Below are 7,384 nucleotides of genomic sequence, written 5' to 3'. Positions count from 1 at the left end.
GGTTTCGAGTCAAATTTCATACTAGAGAGCCCAACGGGATATTGCCCACCCCGAAATTTTATTTAGTGAAAATCTCGGCAACTTTTTCGAATCAAACTATTTTTTCTTCAAAACAATCAATAACAAACGAAATACAAACGATTGGCTACTGTTTCGAATTGAAATTTGAAAGTGGTGGCTGTGTGAAGTTGCCCTCCCCACAACTTTATTTTTTGAATATGTCTGTACGTTTTTCGAAACAAACGATATTTTCTTCAAAGCAATTAATAACAGACGGAAAACAAACGATTGGCTTCGGTTTCTAGTCGAAATTTCACACTAGAGAGCCCAACGGGAAATTGCCCACCCTCAAAATTTTATTTACTGAAAATCTCCGCAACTTTTTCGAAACAAACGATTTTTTTCAAAACAATTAATAACAAACGATAAACAAACGATTGGCGTTGGTTTCGAGTCGAAATTTGAAATTGGGGCGCAGCGTGAAGTTTCCTCCAAAATTTTATTTTGTGAATATGTCCGTATGTTTTTCGAAATACGAATATTTCTTCAAAACAGTCAATAACAAACGAGAAACAAACGATTGGTTTCGGTTTTGAGTCGAAATTTAATACTAGAGAGCCCAACGGGATATATGCCCCCCTAAATTTTATTTAGTTAAAGTCTCCGCAACTTTTACGAAACAAACGATTTCTGATTCAAAACAATCAGTAACAAACGAAAAACAACCGATTGGAGTTGGTTTCGAGTCGAAATTTGAAAGTGGAGGGAATTGTGAAATTGGCCCCCAACTGTATTTTGCGAATATGTCCGTACCCTTTTCGAAACAACTATTTCTTTTCAAACAATCAATAACAAACGAGAAACAAACGATTGGCTTCGGTTTCGAATCGAAATTTAAAAGTATGGTGCTAGTGTGAAGTTGGCCCCCGCAACTTTATTTTTTGAATATTTCTATACGTTTTTCAAAACAAACGGTTTTTTCTTCAAAACAATCAATAACAAAGGAAAAACAAACGATTGGCTTTGGTTTCGAGTCGAAATTTGAAAGTGGGGGACCAACTTCACATACGTACTCTGTTACGAAAATTTTTCGACCACTTCCAAGTAAGAACATAAGTGTACCAAAGGCATATACAATATCTATGTTCTTATTTGAGACATGAATCCAAAGTTTAAAGTGAGATAACAACTACATGAGCTCCCAGCGGAAATTGAATCATGGTCTCCCGCGCTCAAGGCGTCTGTGCTAACCATACAGACGCGAGAAAATTCACATAAGAACACACACACATTATATATTGTTGAATTAATTTTGAGTTTAACGTCCCTTTCAGCAGCGAGACGTGGACCTAGTGATTAACCTGGAATCTGAACTAAATGAGCTCCCGCTGGGAATTGAACCGAGCCCCCACGCGAAAGGTGCGAACACTAACAGCTTAGCCAGGAACTTAGTACCAGTCTAGGGCGTCTTAGGAAATAATTTGCCTATAATTATATTTTAGGAAATAATTATATTTTAATTTGACAGCTATTCTGTAGCTGCGCCAAAGAATGTTTTCTTTCGTTTCTTCAGAATTTCATTTTCCTCCAACCGAAAAGAATCAGGTTAAGTTTCTATAAGCTTCGCCGCGCCAAAGCTATGTACTAAGTGAGTGGACGAAATAAAACGTAACCTATTCATAAGTTATTATTGTCATGTTGAAAAGCTTACGGGGCTTAAGAGAATAATGGCAAAGAAACTGCTTTCAATGAAAAGCTTTGGATGAAGTTTGAGTTTTGTGTCCACACCCAGGGTGTTATAACGTTCTAATGCTTATTTTGTACTGGTAACGTCCATCATAATAATCATAATTTTATGATTAAAATGAGTTAGTGCATATGAAAGAAAATTGTGTAGGGTATTAATTTCTATTATCGAAGCATTTATACACGGTGGGAAATCAGTGTGATGATGTAATGTTACTAGTGCCAAACAATTACATTGGCAACAGTTGGGTTAAAATTTCCTTCAACTGACACCAAAAAAGAAAAAGTAAAATAAAATAAAATGGAAGGAGTAGGAAGGAGAAGAGAGAAATGGAGGTTCGCGTACAACGATCTGTTGATGTGGTGAAGATAATTATAAACGTGATAGCCTAAATATGTTTATCAAGTGATTAATTAATCTACAAAGGACTATCAGAAATTTAAGACACTAATAAGTGCATTGATAAGTCAGTGCTTTCTTCAACTCTGAAGTTATTCACAGAATTCACCAAAAGTATCATCACTACCCACAGTGACTAGTGCAATTCTAGAACATTTGGGTGAGATCAATTTTAATCACTTCCCTTCTCGATCTTTAAATATTTTTGAATTTATTCATTTATTAATGTGTTTCATTTTGTGGTGTTATATAGTTCTTGTGTTATGTTAATTTGGTGTTTAAAGTTTGCATAAGAATATGATGGAAGCAAAAGACAATACTTCCTCGATAGATACGCAAAAGTCAGAATGCATAACTATGGAAAAAGAACAAACAGAGGTAGTTTTGACAACCTCAAATAGTACAGAAAGTAAAACCTCTAAAACAATTACGGAAAAGGAATCAAAGTTCAATGGAAATATGGATAATAAGTTTACAAATCTGGAAACTAATGCAACTTATATAGCTAAAAACAAGTATCAAGCACTTCACCTAGCACCTTACTCAATCTTTCTCAAATCACGATCCGAAGACATAGGCCAAAAACACATAATGTCTATCAGTCGCAAGATATTTTACGCTGGTATACCAGGTATTGAGCATACTGGAAAAATAGGTCGTAACTTGATAAAAATTAAATTTCGTTCGGGTGATGAAGCCAACAAATTCATGACACATCCCATCTTAACTAACAATCAATGGGAACCTTTTATCCCTAACCATCAATTATACTCAACCGGCGTCATTTATGGTATAGAGCCAGAGATAAATATAGACGGACTTTTATCAGACATACAGTGTGACGTTCAAGTCACCTCAGCGCGCAGAATCTATCGTAGAAATGAAAATAAAGAGCTCCAACCAACGTCAACAGTTATCTTAACATTTGATGCACAAACACTTCCTACAGATATAAAATTATACTATATGAAACGAGACGTACATTTATACAGATGGTGATCAGAAAAATGGAAACACCTGAACGAAATTGCAACTTACCAGATTAATATGGTGTCGGGCCACCTTTCGCCTTTAGAACAGCCTTGATGCGACGTGGGATGGAGGCATAGAGGTCGTGAATGGTAGCAAGTGGAATTTTACACCATTCCTCGTGCAGGGCATCGGCCAGTTCTGTGTGAGAGGATGGAGGTGCAAATCGTCGCCGGAGTCGTGTTTCCAAGACGGACCACAGATGTTCAATTATGTTTAGATCTGGGGATTGGGCGGACCAGGGGAGGTGTTGAACTTCATCCCGATGTTCCTCAAACCACGCTGCAACAACGCCAGCTGTGTGAATGGGTGCATTATCATCCTGGAAGATGGCGTCATTGTCCGGGAACAACATCCGGACCATAGGATGCAAGTGGTCTCCTAAAATTGCGACATAATCGTTGGCAGTGATTCGTCCGCTAAGTGTGACCACAGGACCCAATGAAAACCATGATATGGCGGCCCACAGCATCACCGAGCCGCCGCCATGTTTCACAGTTGGGCGGAGACACTGCAGATCATAAGCTTCTTTGGGCGTTCTCCACACATAAACACGGCCCGTGGTTGGGAATAGGGTGAAGGATGACTCATCCGACCATATCACACGTTTCCAGTCCTCAACGGTCCAAGTTGCATGGTCGCGGCACCATTTGTGGCGTGCGAAAAAATTATGGTCCCTGATGAGCGGTTTGGCCCGTGCAACACGACCCTGTAAGTTCATGTCATATAATTCGCGGCGGACTGTGATTGTCGAAACAGGGTGGGGGAGGTGCTGATTGAGTTCCTCCGTTACTTGCTCCGCAGTGGCACGACGGTTCTGCGTGACAATGCGCTTTAATACCCGGCGTGACCTGTCACTCATGATTTTCTTCCGCCCACTGTTCCGCTTCCCCGATGTGGTTTTCCCGTGTGTTGTGTAGGCCGTCATCACCTTCGACACTGTCCCACGCGACACACCTAACACACCGTCGCGTACCTAACACAGTAGCCACTGCCGTCACACTCACTCCACATAACCGCGCATCAACAATTTGCCCTCTTTGAAAATCTGAGAGGTCTCCCATTTTACACTACCTCCGTCTGCTGCAGCCACTGGTCACTGCTGTTCCACTGCGCCTGACGTAGTATGGAGACCGACCTAACACACCATCACCAGCGGTCCGGTGCTGCGGGCGCTACGACACCACTGCAAGCTATACATCTGACGTGTTGCCAACTACAGGTGTTTCCATTTTTCTGATCACCATCTGTATATACCAAGTATTAAACAATGCCTATCAGGTTGTTACAAATTTGATCACGGAAAAAATAGCTGTCGCGTAAAAAAAACCACATGTGTCAAGTGCGGCCAAGACCATCAATTAGACTCTTGCAATAGCCCAGCTTATTGCTTAAACTGTGGAGGCGATCATAGAGTGGACTACAATCAATGCGTAGAACGCATAAGACAATCCAAATTCATGGAACTAATGGCCAAAGAGAAAATATCTTTTAATGAAGCCAGTACAATTATAAAACGACCTCCAGCTTTAGATAACTCATCATTTCATTTTGAAATACACAGAGATACAACAGCACAAGCTTCTCTGTCACCATTATCTTCTAGAGTAAAACAGTTCACTTATTCGGAAGCTATTTCAAACCACTCCACTCCACTCGGAAGTCTACCAGGGAAAAAAGGAAAAATATAGTGGAGCACAAATCCTCAAAAACTAAGAGCGACAATAACTTCAAAAGAGCGGTTCAATTCAACATTGACCCTCAATCAAACTTTAAATATCAACAACCTACTACTTCTAAAACTTTTCTTCAGAATTCATATAGCGTTAAGAAGGACAGTACAGAATGTTTTCGGGTTCAAGAGAAGAAGTACCTGCTTTTAAAAGGAAAATACCTTTTCAACCACATACACAGCACACCCTTTCGAACAACGCTCTTCTTCAAGGAAAAGACTTCCCTAATAGAACCAAAATCTATCATCTAACATCACCTATACCTAAAAACACAGACTCAGCGGCATGAAAGCACGATATAAATAGTAAAACCGATCCAACAAGAAAATCTCAAAATAAAATCTTCAAGCTCAGAGAAATTCTTCAACGACACCTGATTATAACACAGCCAGATTCTAGTGAAACCGAATCACAACTGAAAGTGGATACAATTATACAACTATATTCAATCTTAGATTTAAAAAAAAAAGGTTTCCAAAAAAAACAGTTGGAAAAAAATAAAATTCAATCATAGCTTTATTAAGATATACTTTAATGGATATTGAAATTAATAGAAAATTGGTTATTTTACAATGGAACGCACAAAGCATATATGGGAAACTTTATTATTTAAAATCACTGATTAATATATATTCTCCAGATATAGTCTTCCTACAAGAAACATGGTGCAAACATAATATTCCACTAAGAACTATGGGCTACAACTGCATCAATCACTGAAGACATGACTCGCATGGAGGAATCGCTACCTGTATAAAATCAAATATACAATATCAAACTTTTACCGTACAATTAGCTGATAACCATGAGCATATTCAATATACTGGAATTCAAATTTATAATATAAAGTTGATAAACCTTTATATCACACCGAAAACAAAAGTTAATAATTCCTTTTGGAAATCTTTACTACAAAATCAACAAGAATTCGATTATATTTGTGGCGATTTTAACGTATCGCATACCATATGGGGATCAAATAGAACAGATTCAGAAGGACACAAATTCTTTAAAATCCTTACAGAATCTCCATTTACGTTTATTAATAACGGTGCTAAAACTAGAGTACAAAATAACTCTTTTAGTGTTCCAGACCTAGCCCTAACCAAAAGAGATCATTATATTGAAATAGAATGGTCTACACACTTTCATACGTGTAACAGCGATCATTAGAATATCTTATCATTTTCAAAACTCACATAATAAATCAACTACCGGCCAACTCTCATAATTTCAAGGCACCTTTTAAAGCAAAACTTCAGCATGTGGCAAAGGAATTAAATTGGACAGCATTTAGCAATATAATCCAAGAAAATATTTCAAACTTAACTAGAGAACAAGACTTGTTTAAATTAATCAAAATCTCTGCCTCCAGACTATCAGAGAGACAAAAACAAGAGCGGATCAGAATTAAAACTCTCAGCAGTATACACTCAATAATGATGGAACTCCGAATGCCAAAAAAGTGTCAACAAATGCATACACGCCTTCAAACAATTTATAACAGTAAAATCTCTTGCAAATTTTACTAACTACCAACAAATGAAAGCTCTAATCAAAATCATAATTAATAACACAAAAAGACAATACTGGCAAAATTTCTGTAACTCTTTATCAGATCGCACGTCAATATATAGAATAGAATATGGAACTTCTAGAAGAAATTAAGAAACTACCATACAAATAATGTAAACTCTCTCACAGTTAACGACTTCAGCTGGATTGAATCATTTCATTACAAACTAACACCGTGTTCAGTTAACAATGACAGGATACTATTAAGCACTTATTTATTTAATGACCCCAATCCTCAATTAGATAAAGACTTCACAATAAAAGAATTGGAAATCGTCCTCAAAAATTTACATAAAAACTCATCCCCAGGTATTGATGGTATTGGATTCAAACATTATAAAAATCTCCCACCAGATGGCCTCCAAATCTTGCTAAACTACTACAACAACATTTGAAATTCTGGTATTATACCATCAAGATGGAAAAAAACCTTACTGATTCCAATTCCAAAAATTAACAACAGAATGAGACTTCAAACAACTTTCGTCCTATAGCGTTATTAAATTGCTCAATGAAAATATTCGAAAACCTTTTACTAAATCGTCTTATGTGGTTTATAGAACATTTCCAAATTCTTCCTTATAACAAAACTGGCTTCAGGAAAAATTTCTCAACTAATGATGCTTTGTCGTTACTGTTATAAGATATTTACAAATCTTTTTACTTAAGGCGTTCATTACTAGCAATATCCCTGGACATTAAGGGTGCATATGACAAGGTTATATTAGATAACCTTATCAAAAAATGTATGAATTAAAAAATACCAGGAAAAAAGATAAGAATCATTCACAACTCCTTAATTAACAGGAAACTCTATATTAAATGTAATAATTCATATCCCCTTCCTAGGGAAACTTCATTAGGCCTATTACAAGGAAGCAAATTAAACCCTATCCTTTTC

The sequence above is a fragment of the Thermobia domestica genome, chromosome 5 (genome assembly GCF_964235325.1).
Source record: "Thermobia domestica chromosome 5, izTheDome1.hap1.1, whole genome shotgun sequence".
NCBI lineage: Eukaryota > Metazoa > Arthropoda > Insecta > Zygentoma > Lepismatidae > Thermobia > Thermobia domestica.
The sequence above is the reverse complement of the archived record's forward strand: the minus strand, read 5'-3'. Positions refer to the sequence as shown.